Source organism: Macrobrachium rosenbergii, chromosome 8 (assembly GCF_040412425.1).
Source record: "Macrobrachium rosenbergii isolate ZJJX-2024 chromosome 8, ASM4041242v1, whole genome shotgun sequence".
In the NCBI taxonomy this organism is placed as follows: domain Eukaryota; kingdom Metazoa; phylum Arthropoda; class Malacostraca; order Decapoda; family Palaemonidae; genus Macrobrachium; species Macrobrachium rosenbergii.
This window is the reverse complement of record NC_089748.1, coordinates 66,678,995-66,696,576: the sequence shown is the minus strand read 5'-3', so window position 1 is coordinate 66,696,576 and position 17,582 is coordinate 66,678,995. Positions and strand designations below refer to the sequence as shown.

Sequence of the window (17,582 nt, the reverse complement as noted above, 5' to 3'; positions counted from 1 at the left end):
CGAGATCTATACCGAGTTTTTCTGACAATTTGTTCGCGATGGTTTTGCACCACGTGTTCCTTGTTTCTCTCTAAGAGGGACCTGCATCTGATATCTGAGATATACAGAAATGAAAATACGAATATGATATGGGATTCATAAAACAACGGAAACTCAAATAAAACTCTGCTCGTTACAAAACCGAAGAGAAAACTTACGTGTACTGGCAGTAAGAAACCTCGATTTTAGTTTTAAAGTTTGATTTGCTGCTCAAACGAAAGTTCGAACCGTAAGCGGTAGCAAAATTTCCAGAATTGTATATATAAATATAAATATATGTATATATATACAGTATATATATATATATATATATATATATATATATATATATATATATATATATATATATATATATACTGTATATGTGTGTGTGTTATATGACATAATACACACACACACATATATATGTGTGTGGTGTGTTTTTCTCTCTGTCAGTTGTCTGTACTAATGGAAGCTACCATATCGAAAATACATTTTGTAACCTTGGTATTGATTTAGAATTTCATGGCACAAAAAGCTTACACCAATACAAAGCATCCTTAGGCTACTTTCTATCTGATCCAACGAAATACAATAAGTCATCATGTACTATTTACCTGGCACTTGTATTAGAAAGTGCTCTACACGATAAATAATTAGAATCTATTGTTTTTCATTAAAATCTTTTGTCTCACGAATATATAGACGTGTCTTTACTTACTACACTCCAGTTTAAGACACCCCCCTGGCGTTGGAGAGTAACCTTGGGTCGCTCTTGACCTTCACCAATGCGTAGCCAGCTGATTATTGATTCGCGAGTGTTATAAAAATGTTATGTAATATGTCCGCAGAGTGTTTCCGAGCAACTCGCTATGGTTCCTGTGCCAAGAAACAATGTCCTTTCAAGATTCATTTCTGTTAAGGAAATGCCGTCATGTTTTGCTTGGTAAAACGACTTTCCAAAGTACTTATTTGACTTGAAATTTCCCATTGGAACTCATGGCATCGACGGAGTACTCTTAATTTAAAGGTGGCAGTACAAGACGCTTCTACTCTATGCAACTGAACATTAGTTTATTGACGGTATATATATACATTTTCTGATAGAATACTTGCAATATAAAATGACACTCTTGATCGCCGCTGCATATACAGAGTTGCCTGTTTCTTTGAAATTTCAGTAGATTCTATGAATTAAATGCTATACAGAGTTGAAAGACAGCTGTTGAACCTTCCATAGCGTTCCCTCCATGCGAATCAGCAAAGCTAAAATTTTTAAAAGGAACGTACATAGTGGTAGTTTTAATTAAAAAAATGCTAATTTTTAAACAATTCTGGTAGTTCTCACCGCGAGACATTCGTCCTGATTTAGAGGACTTAAGAAATCAAATATCATTTGAAATGAACATAACCTATGGCAGCCAACAGGCAAGTTGGGGTATCGGTGACATCATCAAAGTGGGCGGAACAGATCGTATACGTCATAGCTATGGGAGGAGCTATGTCATGACATCACAGTACCGAGGGCCATAGGGCTCCACCAGATATCTTGGTAACAATTACGCGTTAGTTGTTCTCCATCAACGCTTCAGAAACGTACGGTGCTAACCACATCTCTAAGGTAATTAAGCTAGAGTTTTTTTTTATATAACATGTTAAATTGTTTGGAATCTCATCAGATCATTCCCTTCTCTCTCACTCTCCTCGTATGTATATATACACAATGCAAAACCGTAACCTACACTCTAAACTGAATTATCTGAGCAACACAAGGGCTTCCTTATTTTGGATAATTATTAGTTGTAGGGTAAGCAAATTTTGATTAAGATGCCAAGATAAGGAAAAAACGCTCCATTGTTATGGCTGCGCAACTAGTTCATATGCATACCACGTTTTGTGTCAAGAATTTCAGCGTTAACATAGTTTGTTGGAATATAAAAAAAAATCTATACTTTTCTCTGGTGTGAGTATTAGCTTAAATCTAGGATAATTTTTTCTCGAATTCGAATGGTTCATAGTCTGAAGAGGTGGAATGCTGCTACTCTGCTCTCGAGTTATGAAAGAACACATACTGTAGTACCTCTTAGCAACATTTCGAAAACAGCCTTGGCTTCTCTCTCGCACCAGTAAGATCTGCTTACATGTGGTCCCCCACACCACCCCTCCCCGAGTCTCCTGTGAGATCCACTTAATTTTTCTACTTTTTCCACAGAAACATGTCGGACGAACAGCCTGCTGCTCCTACTGAGGGTGAGAGCGCGCCACCATGCCCGGAAACAGACTCTGCCCTCAAACTTTGGTAAAAATTGAATGTTTACTTTAAGGAAACACTCCCTCATCCTAATTTTGTTTAATATAAGTTAGATGTTCAAGTAATTATATTCCCGTATGCTTATATGTATGTGTGTGTGTGTGCGCGCGCGAGTTTGAAACTGACAGAGAGAGAGAGAGAGAGAGAGAGAGAGAGAGAGAGAGAGCGATTGATTGGATGTGAGGTTGATGTAAATAATGTGCTGATGAAATGTTTTTCCTTCCCCTTGAGTGTTTAACGGATTCATGGATATGACGGAGTAACTTACGAAAAGAGTCGATAATGTGCATGCTAATTTATGGTATATTAAAGTTGCTACGAATGTAAAATGGAAATGCAAGTTGAGTATCAATAAGAAATAACTGACACCCATGAAAGTGCGGCTGGTTTGACTGATATTAGTATAGATATATGTTGAAGATTGGAAGTGGATGATTTGTAGAATATAGTATTATCTAAGATGCGCTTGGAATTTCTGAAGTAAATCTTCTTTATGTCAGTATGAATTGTGTCGCAAAATATATATAAAAAAACACACACAAACGAATGGTATTGTACTGAAATCGAGAGTAGTTCGTGACGTATTGTTAGAAAGGAAAAAAACGAACGCAGTGTTGTAGAAAATTTTTAGCTCTGCCGAAGTCACGCACAAGAAGTAACTGAAAATGCTGATTTATCGGATAAAACTGCGTCAAGGAGAAGCCGACAAAGGGCTTGGTGTGGTGATAAAATGGCCGACACTTTAAGGTCATGCACCGTTAATATTAAAGAAGTCCGAGTACGAGAGCTGCATGAAAGTGGATGAGGCCGCCTAGTAAACGGAATCTTTTATATATATATATATATATATATATATATATATATATATATATATATATATATATATATATATATATATATATATATATATATATATATTACACACACGTGTGTGTATTTATTTCATAGTTGTCTATGAAATAAACAGTACACTTCTTCTTGGACTGGTCGATATCGTTCTCGGCTAGCACTCTGCAGGGCCCGCGTTCGAATCTCCGGCCGGCCAGTGAAGAATTAGAGGAATTTATTTCTGGTGATAGAAATTCATTTCTCGGTATAATGTGGTTCGGATTCCACAGTAAGCTGTAGGTCCCGTTGTTAGGTAACCAATTGGTTCTTAGCCACGTAAAATATAAGTCTAGTCCTTCGGGCCAGCCCTAGGAGAGCTGTTAATCAGCTCAGTGGTCTGGTTAAACTAATGTATACTTAACTTTTAACTTAACACCCGAAACAAGTGTTCTTACAACACTTTTATTTTTGTTCGGGATTCAAAGGAAATGATCATTCTTCCATGATCTTAGAACTTCGCCGATAATCAAAATATTGTCATAACGCTCAAGTAAGGTTATTTAACAATAATTGTTACTCGGGTATGAGTTGCCTCGATTAATGGAAATAAAAATTTACCAAGGCACATGCTTCCTCATGCTTGATAGCGTCTGTTACTTTTGGAAACTGTGCTTGCACATAATTATCGGGAACCTTGATTAGGCCTTGAGAAAATGCTCAGTGAACGCTTATTTCGTCATGTTGCCACAAGCAATTTATAGTTTAACATTCCTCACATTTTGCTGATTCCCTAAATAGGTATTGCAAAATCTCACTAAAGTTGTTGCAAAAGGTTGCCCACTTGGCAGTGCCTCAGATTGCTTGCGCTTTGCTCAGTTGCGCCATCCGCTTTTTGAAGCTATCACTAAGCAACTTTCCTTCTGACGAAATTCAGAAACAAAATATAGTTGCAGCTTTTTATTTGTTAATAAAGGTGTAAAGGTGTACTAGTACTCTTTTTTTCTTGTGAGAGCCGACATAATTGGGATTTTTTTTCTTTCGTGAAACTGGCCAGAAGAGACTCTGAGGTGTGACCCTATCGTTACCAGATTTTGGCCGCAGATCAGGGGTAAATGAAAGTACCAGATTAAGTTTGGGACGTTAGTTATTTTTGTCCTAGTGTTCAAGCCAATTCGTCTTTTCACCCACTCTTCTCCTTGTTCTCTGCTGTTCGAGTCTGCATTATCAGGTTGAATAAATAGGTAGATTTCACCGAAAATCTAAAGGACGCCTTGCTGTTCAAAATTCGTGAAGGAGAGGAATACATCGCAGGTGTAAATACCAAACTAGAATGTCGCCTGAACGGTGACGTTGCAGCGACATCGAGTTTTTCTAATAAATATTTCTCTTTGCCGTTTCGGTGACTGCCCGGAGAGAGATTTAATATTGTTGCAGGAGTTTAAATCTTCGTCAAATATGGCAGTAATAGTGTAAATGCTCCCTAGGGTCAAGAATGTTTTCAACTTGACATTTCATTTTATAATTCATTATTAATACCGAAATGCTTTACCAATGAACAAGTTTAACGCACAACTGTTGAGCATTGTACGTGCGCAGAATTTTCATTGATTCTCTCTTTTTTGCCCCCCACCCCCCCTACTCTCTTCAACCCTCCCTGCGTAGAAATCTGCATGGAAGAGGAGAGAGAGAGAGAGAGAGAGAGAGAGAGAGAGAGAATTTCGTCATCTCCCCCCCCGCCCTCTGCTCATTTTCTCCTCGCTCTTTCTTCAACCGACCCCGTACAAATCCATATGGAGTTGAGAGAGGGAGGGATTCTTCACGATAACACGCTCCCAAGGACCTTTGCTAGGATGCTAGCCCTTGAGAGAGGAATCCCCCTTCTCCTCACTGATCTCCAGTTTTAGGGAGGCCTCGCTCTTCGCCCCACCTCCTCCCATGAAACACACGACAAACCATTGCCACTGTTTAGCTTTGTCCACATGGTAATAGACCTGGGCACCAAGAAGCGTAGACAGGTTACCGTAGGTGGACCAGCTACGTGACACTTGGCTGTTCGTTACTTCGATAGACAATGCACAAGTGCAAGTGACGAAAAATTGCGTCATAAATGGTGCTCTATCATATTGTATGACACATCCTCTCCCTCCCCCTGAAGATTCTGCCCGAGCAAGACCCCTACAGAGGGGCATTACCTAACAGTTCCCGCCACAGAAATGTTGCCAGGCAGCAGGATCAATATAGAACGGCGAGAAACGTCACCGGTGCTGCTGCCGCTTTATTCGCCCTAGATAAGAGTACTTCCACACCTATTTCATTGTTTTTGTTTTTCTTCTCTATTGCTCTCTTATACTCCTCCAATTTTTGGAACTGCGGTAATTTGTTTTTCATTTAAGCTAAATTAAGATCAAACAATTTATTGCAAAATACTCAAAATTTACGGAAGACGGTTCATTAAACGCAGTGATGATTTTACTTTTGAGAAATCTCAAAGCTTGTTTATGCCTTTAATAGAAGTCACGACGCCTGATAACTAAATATCATTCATTCATTATTTATGCCTTTAGTTAAGGGGTATATTGTCGATATGGCTCATCTCCATACTCTAGGTACGAATTTTCGTCTTTATTATGTTATATTACAAATTAGCATATTTGTATAAGATTCACAATTATTTTTCTTTTTATCGCATGTAGGTACCATTCAGTGGTATTCTGTTTGCCTTTTTAGACTTCTTCAACAATAATAACAATAGTAATTATGGTTTGGTGCGAATAAACACGCAAAGCAGAACTGAAATATGGCTCAAGGACACTCACGACAAGCCAGTGGCGTCGGCTGGCTTGTTTGCTGTCTAAGGCAGAGACGTTACTGTTTATAGACAATCTTTTACGGTAGAAATTGCTACTATGGATGAAGAAAAATTATCTTTCAAATTTCTGCGTACACGGTATATTCAATTCAAGACAGGATTTTCAAAAGCACGTCGTTTGATTATCTATAACTATCAGGACGTGGCATGGAGAAAGCCGTTTCTTAAATTGAGATTGGGAGGATGTGTTGCCCTGGAGCACTCCCGCATAAACACAGTCGTGTGACCTTCAACAAACGCCATTAAGTCGGTTATGTAACAACCAGCTGACAGACTGGCAGTCCCTTCTTCACCGAAGGACCTTCAGCACCGCCACCACCAACCACTTCCCTCTCTCGCTTCCGTGTTCGTTCTTTCATATTAGACTCGTGTGGAGACTCAGAAGACTTACGTTGAGCTCCCACACGACTGTCTTCAGTATATAGATATATATAAAATAAAGTCTACAGGGCGCAAAGACGATTCATCGAATTATTTATGATAAATTTTGTTGTTTAGATATAGTTAGTGGCTGATTTGCTATAGTTTTATCTGGTGATAAAATGTAAAGTCAAGCTCTACCAACACTATCACGATCAGCGACTATCTTTTATGTATGGTAGAATTTCAATGAATATCATCTGAAACAAACAGGTTACACTGTTCGCTTATACAGCTGCTATTCAAAGGCCAATTTTATAAATCCGTTAAGAGAACTGTCTGCCAGTTATGCATATTATATGCTGGAATTCATCAGCAGGCGCGTTTCTGAGAAAATCAATGGTGACATTACAGTTCGGGAGTCAGAAACTTGAGCTTGGAATCTGCATTGACACCGAAAGTCACCTAACAGTAAGATTTATTGCGATGAGAGGCTTGGAATATCTAAAACGTCATAATTCGTTTACACTAAATTCTAAAGTATCAAAATTCTTTACGTTTTAACAACAACCTCTGTCGTAGCAAATGATTTGAATGGGTTGGTTAGTCTTCCAGTGAGGTTATAGTCTGGGCTCGTAGGGTAGAATGGAAATACACTGAATTAACAGAGTTTAGGAAAGCAAACCCCCATAAATAACTACGGTAGAAGCACCACTAGCTGCAAGATATCCGCGAATTGTCAAGACATAGGCGTTAGGTGTTTTTGCAGCGGACTGCAGTCAGATACTAAGGAAAGGTAAATTTGAATAAGGTTTGCACGACTGGAATTTTGATCAACCTCTAACTCTCTCACTCACATCCTCAAGGAAAGAATCCACTTGAAGACAAGTATAAAAAAACATACAGTATCTATCTTAAACCTGCCGTACTATCACAGATAAAAAAATGACCTTGTCATCATGTTGCCAAGTAAGTTTGACGCTGTCATTATGATACGCTAGCGTCGAATTAACCAAAGGAGGGCGTCCCTCGAGACAAGACTTCTGTACAGAAATTTAACATTAAACCGTGGATAAACACTAGTTCTTTGCGTGTTGACGGGCTGGGTAGCGCTAAGGTAAAGGCAAAGCACAAAGAAGCAGTGCATGATTTCGCAACGCATGTTTTATGTACAAGTGCGATGTTGCATGTTGATGAAAGGGAGAGAGCGGTTTATACCAACAGACTGTACACAGCGCTACCCCCTCTAAGCTGCGGCCGCCTTCCTTCTCCCTGATTTTCCACACGCGACCGGCTGGCAGATTGTTGGTAGCGAGGAAGACAGTTTCATAAACTGTTTTTCAATAAAAAAAAATCTTTTTAGGCACTGACACATTAAAATGAGTAGTGAAGATGGAAACTGCCAAACGCGAACAGTCTGTACAATTCTTTTGACGAGAAAACTGAGAGATAATCTAAGGAATATTCAAGCTGAAGCAACAAAAGTTATGAATTAGGCATTCGAGCTATCAACATGCGTAACAAGCGTCCACGTAAACGAGAGGAACAAGCATAAGAAAATAATAATAAAAACTTCAAGATAAGTATTGGATCTGAAAGCTTGATCAAACCGGATACCTCTTGTTTTTACGAGAGACCCCCTCGGCATTTGGATGAATATGTTACCTAACGAAACTTCACCAGGGAGGAAGCAGCCGTGGCAAGCTCTGCCATCGAGACGATAATCGTGTTGCTTTACTCATCTCAGTACCTGGCGTTGCAAGAGGAAAGTGGTGACAGACCACTGTTCAAAAGGGCATCCATGGATAAGCTAACAATGGGCGATTTAGCGAAGTGATATGAAAGAACTGTATAGTATGGGAAGATAGTTTTGACCATCATTTATCTGCTCACAATTGTTGGATTTATTGTTAAAATCTGTCATCGCAACCATTTTATTTTTACCCGTTAAACACCCGAAAAACGTAGGGTGAAGCAATTTTATGTAAATTCCATAACTTCTTGGCAAATTTCCATCAAGAACCTGTGGAACAATGACTTCTAAGTTGTCCTAGGCACCTTTCAAGCGTTCTTGGCCTCTATTCATGGGGGTGTTAAGGCAACGTGCTTGCACCGCCATATGCTTTGGCGAGAGCTGACTCTCACAGCAACAAGAACGCATTTTTAGCTTCACCTTGTGGAAGTTCTTGCACAAGTTTCGGCAAGATAACATTCGGACCAATGCGTTCATTTTTCTATCTTGACTGTAAAGGACGACAGTAGACTAATAAATTGTAACAAATCCATTGAGGTATTCATTTGCTAAAGAGAGAGAGAGAATTAGTAATGTGGCGACATGTTTAAGTCGTTTATAAAGTCTCGGTTAGTTTTAGTTCCCAGTTTTCCAGCTTCATCGCTTTGGTTTATGTTCGTCTGGTTGGTCGATATCTTTGAAGTGTCCAATAGTTACCTGGTTGATATTTGACAGTGTTGAATGAGTATTGAGCCGAGATAAAATGACCTCATACAGTTCTTTACTTTTGTATACATCTCTAATAAATGTCTTTTTTCCGGAGTAATAGATCATCTGACATTTCTTTTTCTAGTGATAGAGCATTTGCCATTCTTTTTCTAGATTGTTAGGTGGGGCAAGTGTTATTATTTAAAGGTGTATCGCCGTAATTCAGTTAAAATTGGCTCTTGAGATTGTTGGCAGGTGAACCGTTTCCTTGAAGTAGACTCGAAACCCGGTAGCTTGTTTATCGCCATAGCGGCGCCAGCCCCGTGACCTAAATTTTTTTGTCCCACACAGGCAAGCCGGCTTTAGCCTCTCTCTCTCTCTGTCTGTCTGTCTGTCTGTCTGTCTGTCTCTCTCTCTCTGTCTCTGTCTCTCTCTCTCTTGAGAACGTACTACAGTACGAACTGAGTACGAACATTCTTGAATGAAGTCACAATGAGTAACTAACTGATAAGAATGAAACTTTTTACCCCATATGGCAGGGGTGTGAGGTGAAAGAAGTGCAGCGTGGCTGTCAACGCACCCAGTCTCACGTGTTTTAAGCGTGCATGGAAATGAAGTTGTCCCTGCTACATATTTTACAAAGTATAAAAGAGACCGGGCTTGAGAGGTCTCGGACCCTCCATAGAATAATGATGAGGCGTAAAGCAACAGTAGGGTTGCGTAACGAAATACTTGGCTGGTTCCCTATGTTGCGTCCGAGACGAATTTTTTTGCAACTTATGGGCCGCTGTCCAACCTCTTCAGCTATTACTTCTAAGTACAACTTCTAGATCCATATATTTTTTTGGATTTCTTTATCTTTCTGTCCAACCCCTTGAAAAGCGCTTGTTGGTTGAAAGTTTCCCAGTGATTGGCTTTATAGCCTAGTTCATTCATTCGTCCCTCCCGCCACCGGCGCCCCCCCCAGAGAAAAAATTAATTAATTAAGCGAAAACCGCAACTCTGTTCTTATGCTCTCAGACTGGGTGAAGTGTAAGGTGGCTCATGGTCGGACGTGCAAGATTTGAACTTTAACGTAAATAGTCTCTAGTTTTTTGTGCACCTGCACCAGAAGACAGCAAGGATTGAAGTACCTGATACCTCGTGGACCAGAACGAGCAGAACATCTTAGATTTACTTGGTCGTCTGTGATGGGAGAGAGAAAGGGAAACAACGAAAGAGTTAGAAGAGTTTCTGTGACCGATCCTGAGGCTCTGCTAACCCTCTGATAAGCTGGGCATCGAACAACGAAGAGGATAATGCTCAAATTTTTTTTAAGAACTTCTATCATTCCAGTGTCATTAAGTTATTTTCTTTACGATCGTCTTACGGTTATTCTACTGGCACTAAAACCTTTAATGCCAGTCTGAATATTTGTTTTCAGTACATTTGTTGCTAAACTTTGGTCTGTTGATTGTATTGCCTCCATATATAATGACAAAGTAAAATACAAGGCGCAGATGCATAGCTGATACAATCTGAGGAGTAACCAGTGGTAGATATAAACAAAAGTTGGTCACTTACTTTTTAGCTGGTCGGATGAGAAACGCTCCTTTGAGATGTTTTTGCTGCCTAAATCAAAGATTAAAAACAATGAGCAATACATAAGATTATCCATGAATCTTATTTGTTGGCGTATGATGCCACCTAATGAATTGTAAGTTTCTTGCTGTTGTTTAATTGGGAACGGCTACTCAAAGTTTTAGGTCTCGGCAAACTGGCATTTCTTGCGCCACAAGGTTTTGGCCGGTTTCTGTTAATTTGCAGAACTGGAATCACGACGTCAGCAGACAACAAAACCTATATTTTCGGCAGGCAAGAGCGTAGAACGAAATTATATAGAGTTCTAACAATCAACTCGAATTCATGATATATATTAACCCCAAATTGGTCAATTATTCCTTACATTATTATTTATTCCTTCGAATTTACAACAAACTGTGGTGCCGGACCCAATTTTACTTATTTAATTCATTCCAGTAGGGTAATATCGTCTACAGTGCGCCATATGCGGTGCACTGTAGATGAAAATACAAGTACTTTGCAGTGCACTTTTAGTTAGTTCCTTTGGCCCCTTTTCATTTAGCTGTCCAACTTCTTGAAATTTACCTTGCTCCAATGTTCACTTCTCATTCAAATGCAAATGCTTCAGGCGCGCCCCGTGCACCTCTAAAAATGGGACCTTTGAACAGTAATGGCTTGGCTTAGATCTAAACAGCTGGTCGAGATGTTGCAAGATCCCCTTGCACACTTCCTGGCAGACTCCGCCATCAAGATAAACTTGAACAGTAATCTTGATTTTCCTCTCTTTTTGTGACGGATTTCTGTCATAGCTTTTATTCAGGTATTGTGTAGATACAATTAGACACAATACTACAAGGTCCAATGAGCAAAATCTAGTTGGATATTTTTGCTTATTCTTGGAAATTGTTTATCGTGCTGAGTAATATTAACACTTCAAAGTTTCAGCAAGAGAGGGCTGTCTATGATAATTTTAAAATTTTAGATCTATATGTGCTTTTACCTTGAATTTGCCGGAAATAATCGAGGGAAATTGATTTCTAAAAGTTTTCCGTACCACTGTGCCTCAAGATGTCCATTTCCAAAGCTGATGATGATGAGTTTATGAAATCAGTCGCCACTTGCTTGTGTTTTCTTTTGTCATGTTGGAGATGTGAGAAAATGTCTTTGCTTTGTATAAATGTCAGACTAATTTAATTTATATAAACATTTATGCAACCAAAGTCCTGTGCATCCTTAAATAAGCAGATATTTCTGTGGTGCAAATGCGACAAAGATTACCAAATGTACAGGAATTTGTCGAAGTTAGTAGGGCAAATCAGTTTTTCATATAAAAAGGAAAAAAAAAATTAGAGTTCAGCTACAGACGCAAAAGACTGATAAAAATAACAGACCTTTGGACATGAATCCTCCATCCGATATCAGTAGATTAGCGATAGAAAGCCTAACGCCTGATCAAAGGTTGGGAGTGGCATTATAGAATGAACAGACTCCCTAACACTAAAAGGCTTAAAGGCTTTGGTGGAAACGGACTCGGCAAAGTCTCCTTGACATAAAGTCTCCTTGACACAAGTGACTTGGAAAAATCATCTAAAGGCTATCTTATCTCCGATGGAGAGGACCGTGTTATGCATCGCCTTGTTCATTTTCCCATATTATGAAAAGCTCCTTATCTCTTTATATTAACATTTTAAGTAGCCTACAGGGAATATATACGTTCATTCACGCTCATGGTGCACTCTCTCTCTCTCTCTCTCTCTCTCTCTCTCTCTCTCTCTCTCTCTCTCTCTCTCTCTCTCCCTCTTAAACACACACACACGCACAGGGATACACGCTCACATTTAAGAGCAGGTGCTGTGGTGCCGGCAAGTGTGCCCTAGATTTACCAAGAGAAGGCATTGAGACATTGACACAAACCTAAAGGGACGGTTGTTTGCTATAATTTTCTTTATCACTATAATATTAAGAACGGAGATTATTACTTATACAAACCAAAAAAAGGTCTCATTATTTCAACAGGTCTTAAGCAGTTGTTCTTTTTTACGCAAAAGCTGCTAAAAAGAAGCTATATCAACGAAATTTACAAAAAATTAGGTTCATTGATGAAAGAATCGACATCTTAGGTTTTATCTTACTGCTCTACTTCTACTTTTTTTCTTCTTCAGTTTGATACGCCCATACCCTTCAAACGGGTCCATCGATTAATTTCATTTTACCTTTTGATAATACTATTCTCAGGTGTTAGTTCGCTCCATTTCCTCTCGTGGTTGAAGAGTTAATATTAACACGAATCCGCGTTTGTACTTGACGACAAACGCAATCTTGACACCACTGACGATCTTGTTGGTCTGTCTGACGCCAGTTCTGTTAATCACATCAAATATTTCATGACGCTTATATCTGCTCAACGCTTCTTGATAAATGCTCTTCTGAAGACCCTAGAATGGCGTCGGTCAAGGAGTTTGATGCTCATTTAATAGCTATGAAGATTGATTCATTTTGGAAGAACTGCTACTTTAACGTACGGAAAATAAAACCAACATTATGATTTTTCTAACTGAAGCTCATAGGTGAGATCGATATTGATAACTAGCCCGATGGGAAATGACTGAAAAACCAGATAATACGATTGTTCTCTGTTATTTTGATGGCATTCATGAGTAGTCATTATGAGGATGATAACCGAGTTATTTCACACAGATTTTTAATACTACAATTGTGCAAGGAGAATAATGTGTTCTTCTTTTCAGTGTGACGGAGAAAGGAGAAACCAACTGCCAAGCATTGCTGGAGGCGCATCAGGAATGTTTAAAGAAATTGGGTCTTGACGTGTGAGGTGAGAGAAATGCTTCCCCTGTGTCTGAGTTTGACTAACATAAAAGGAACATTTCAGTTTCTGTCTATATGGCTCATTTTGATATAAATTAAGGGGTCAGCTAGGTACTGAGCATCATCCAGAGCAGTCAATAACAGATTTTAATTTCTGTGCTACTCTGATTATCTTTGGTGATTTCTTTGAGTCGGTTTCTTCTGAGATTCCTGAGTTAATTTCACAGGTTCAAAGGGTTTCTTGATATTTTCAAACGTTTATTTAAGATTTATCTTTACAGATTCAAAAGTTTTTTGCAAGGTTTAAAAATGTCACCTTCCTAGATTCAAATATGGATTGTTTGCAGTTATTATGGTGTTTGTGTATGTTCATGTATGTTAACATAAAGTCTGAGAATCTTTAGCATTCCCTATTAAGCAGTCGACCTGAAGAACTAGTTATTAGCATCCACTTATTTATTTGTCTTTATCCTTTCTATCATCTCATCTAATATTTTCCGTCCCTCAGGTATAGATTCACTCTGCAGGAGGTGGTAATACCAACCACCCGTCCTGTAAAATCTGGAAGCTGATTGGCCAGAATTCGAGGGGATCGGAAAGGGCTAGTCCAACGTATTTTTGTAATGTAATGATAGGTATCTAATGATTGACTAAGTCAACAACATCACTCATCCAACAATGTTGTAAATAGTTCTGTTATAATGACTGCTCCTCACAGCGCGTCTTGTACATTCTGTAACCTTAGGAAGGTGCGATATATGTATATCTGTTAATTTTGCCTCACATTAAGTGTAGAAGAGACTCCAGTGCATGATATCCTTGGTCAGAGAAGTCCAGTAGTACTTCTCGAGTATAAATGTAATTCTTATTTCAGCTGTGGTATATTATAAGTGCAATTGATAAGCTTTTTTATTCGCAATATACTTCAGGAATATAATGAGGAGAACTTGCCATGTTTTTCATTGATTCCTTAAGGAAATATTAGTTTGGTTTTGGTTGACAGTGTTTAATAAATTTCATTCAAGTTACCTAAATTCAAAGCTGGTATCGAAAGGTCTTTCTGTTCCATATGGAATCATATTCCCGAATCAGCCTGACCTTAAGCTGAGTAAGAATGAAAATCAAAACACCTTAGTTACTGGCATAAAGTGGCTGAATGACTGTCACAGAGATGCAGGAATAACTAAAGATGGTCTTGAGTCTCAAGGAACTGGACTAAGGCTGGAGAATCCAGTGCAATTTTCCTCGAAATATTCAGAATGAAGCAGACATATAATTGAAGAAATTGCTTGTCAAAAGACCTTCCCTTATTTTGAAATCAACGGCTGTTTGGCTGCGATTATATTTTTATACATTATGACTCTCGTTCAACTTTATTTTCTTCTATTTTCTTTTCTTTCGAGAAAATCATAGCTTTAATACATTTACAGTCAAACTTATTTCAGTCTGGGAATGAAATATGAAAAGGCATAATGCTTTGCAGAATGAAAGATGAACTAAAGATCAAACTTCACCCATCAGTAATATTACAGTTCATATTACCAGTCCACTACAAGTTGCTTTAGGAGAAAGAGCTTGTGACTGACGCACCGGGACTGGTTAATCTTAAGTCTAAAACAACTTTCATTCACAGTCTTGTTTATTGGGCAGAGACCAGGCGTTCATGCCAGGCGTCTTACATCCTGTCCCACTTTTTCTACGGGCAGGGGCTCGTGCAGGCATTAGCTAACTTTATCTTAACTAAACAACTAACAACTATTCATCAAAAATACGAATGCTAAGAATGTGCTCATTATGAGTAATCTGTTCTTAGCATACGCTCTAAGGAGTGTTAATGCTTCTCCATTTACAAAGAGAGAGATCACAGTTGCAGGCTGAGCAAGTTAAGGCTTTAATCAGTTGCTTCGCTCCTTGAGCGCATTCTTTGCCACCCCGACAGCCTGTTGTTTCACGAAAATTGTCCCAATATCTGTTCTCGACAGAGTTAAGTCAAAAGTTTTCAGTTGCTAGAATATCATGGCTCTAGCGTTATACCTGCTGTGCCCTTAAGTCTTATTCTTTGATTTTCTATAGGAACTACTTAAAAATTTAATTTTTTGATGAACTTCACTGCCATGGTACATAGAAACTCAAAGTTCTTTAACCTCATAACCAAAATCACTGAATGGCGAAATAAATACAGAATATCTTGAAATTATGACCCACTCCAGTAATATAAACACATTCTTCGTGTTTGTCTTGAATGGTTAAAAAAAAAGCCGCGGTAGACAACTAAGTTTATGTGAATAAATATAAAGAAGGAGCTTTCAGCCTTCACTAAGTTCCTCTTCAGCTGAAGTAGACCTCAGTAGAGGTTGAAAGCTCCTGTTTTTATATTTGCTCACGTAAAGTTGGTTTTCTACCGTGACTTTTTTTATTAACCATTATGACCCATTCTTTTCATTTCCAGATCGAATGAAAAGGATTTTGACTCTTTGCAAAAGCTCCATAGCAAATCCAACTTATTTGCTATGTCCTTTAAAAACTCTTTGAGTTTTCGACACTACTGTATTTATCTCTTGGTGTATTTCAATAGATATTTGATGATAATTAATAAAATCAGTCTAACATACTATATATATATCAGTAGGGTTCTTGCATATGACCTATAGCATATTCATTATGTTACATTTCTTTAAAAAATTGTGAATGAAGTTGCTCTTTTGCCTTGCCATCTTTTTTGCCCGTTGTTAATTCCTACTTTTTGCTTTCGGTTTCTATAAAAGGTGCAGAAGGAGCTTGGGTCACCAGTGTGGCTTCCTCAGTCGTGATCCAGTGGGGAGGTTTTCTCCTTTTTACACACACTTGACCGCCGTTGTGGAAATACTATACTCTAAACAAAGTGCTCGAAATATTGTTTCAGGCTTCATCTCGGGTGCTTTAAACATGATTACGGTATTCGGTTCAAGTTTGATTAGTTATAATCAGTAAAGGACCTTTATCAAGATTGCTCTATAAGGTTGACGTTTTCTTGATCAGTCATATGAAAGATCAAGAAGGGGATGACTTCTGAGTACAAGTAACGGATGGCTCTTTCAAGCAGTAACTACAGGCAAACAGTCCCGTTGGTTTGTTTCAACAGATACTTTGACTTTCAATCAAAATAAATTATCTTAGTGAAGAAACCCACTAATAATTTTTGATGGCGAAGGACACACTGCGCTGTGTCAAGCACTACTCCTAGAAGTCACTAACAAGGCTGGCGATGCATCTGTTTTCTATGGATCTGAAAAAGTTTGTGATCTCTTCATTCAATGCTGAATTAATCATGGAGCTTCATCTGGCTCTAAATCATACACAGAAATGGAGTCAGTGGCAAGAACATGTAAATGGAAATGTGAAATCACCGTCATGCAATTGTGGGGGAAAACAGCATATAGACACAGTTGTTGCATCATCCAGTTACCCTAGCTTTGTTAACTTAGCTGTCTTTTTATCAGCTACACTGACTTCTGAAGTTCATGTTCATTTGGTCTAGCACTAACTATCAAGCAACCAATGGCAGCTATAATAACGTTACTAATAATTATGCTGTTGGCCTAAGGAATCAAAGTCTATGCCAATATACAACTCAGTAGTATTATGATTCACCATGAGATTTTCCTCCATACTACATGGACAAGCACACATCATGATCAAAAACTATCAAATGGTCTTTCAAGCAATCTCCCAAAAATGCAACATGAGACCGGATTTCATTGATTCCTCTAAGCTTGATATAGCATTACCAAAATCTGACCCCCAAGTACAGACAAATATGCTAAAAGCCTTCATAATCCTACTAAGAGAAATAAAGGCATTATGCTCTAACTGATGTTGTGTGGAACATGTATAGCCAAGCTAACAAGAACATAATGTTTCTAATATATTAAGGCACCTTTGCAATACTCAGGTGGAGATCCTCTTCAACTCTGATGTAAGGTGGTGTCTTGGTCCATAAATGCTTAATAGGTCCATACGAATATATGACATGCCAATAGTAGATTGATTACAGGAGCTAAAATGGCATCACAACATCTAGGTTATTGATGCTGTAATAAAATTAAATAGGAAAATAAAAAGATTAAAAAGTTTCATACAAGAAATATCTAAAAATATATATAAATATAATCACATCTGCATATTCATATATATACTAAATACTTATCATAAGAGGTTTCAAATATTCCTGGTCCTATTGCACATACATTTCTGGTCAATTTCCCTTCGCTCCATGCTGGAGTACAGGGTTCCAGTGTAGTCACCATATTAGAACAGTCCTTTTCCATGCCAGAAGTCGTAGGAAGGTTAGGATCTGTATCCAGGATGAGGTCCTTCTCACCAGGGAG

General features: G+C 38.4%; 1 long non-coding RNA gene across 1 annotated transcript; it reads left to right on the top strand.

Moving 5' to 3' along the window:
* The first annotated feature begins 1,493 nt into the window (after positions 1 to 1,493).
* On the top strand, positions 1,494 to 14,165 carry LOC136840930 (uncharacterized). Its single transcript, XR_010853793.1, has 4 exons — positions 1,494 to 1,639; positions 2,231 to 2,317; positions 13,137 to 13,222; positions 13,724 to 14,165. It is a non-coding gene; the product is annotated as an uncharacterized lncRNA (long non-coding RNA).
* Positions 14,166 to 17,582: the final 3,417 nt, after the last annotated feature.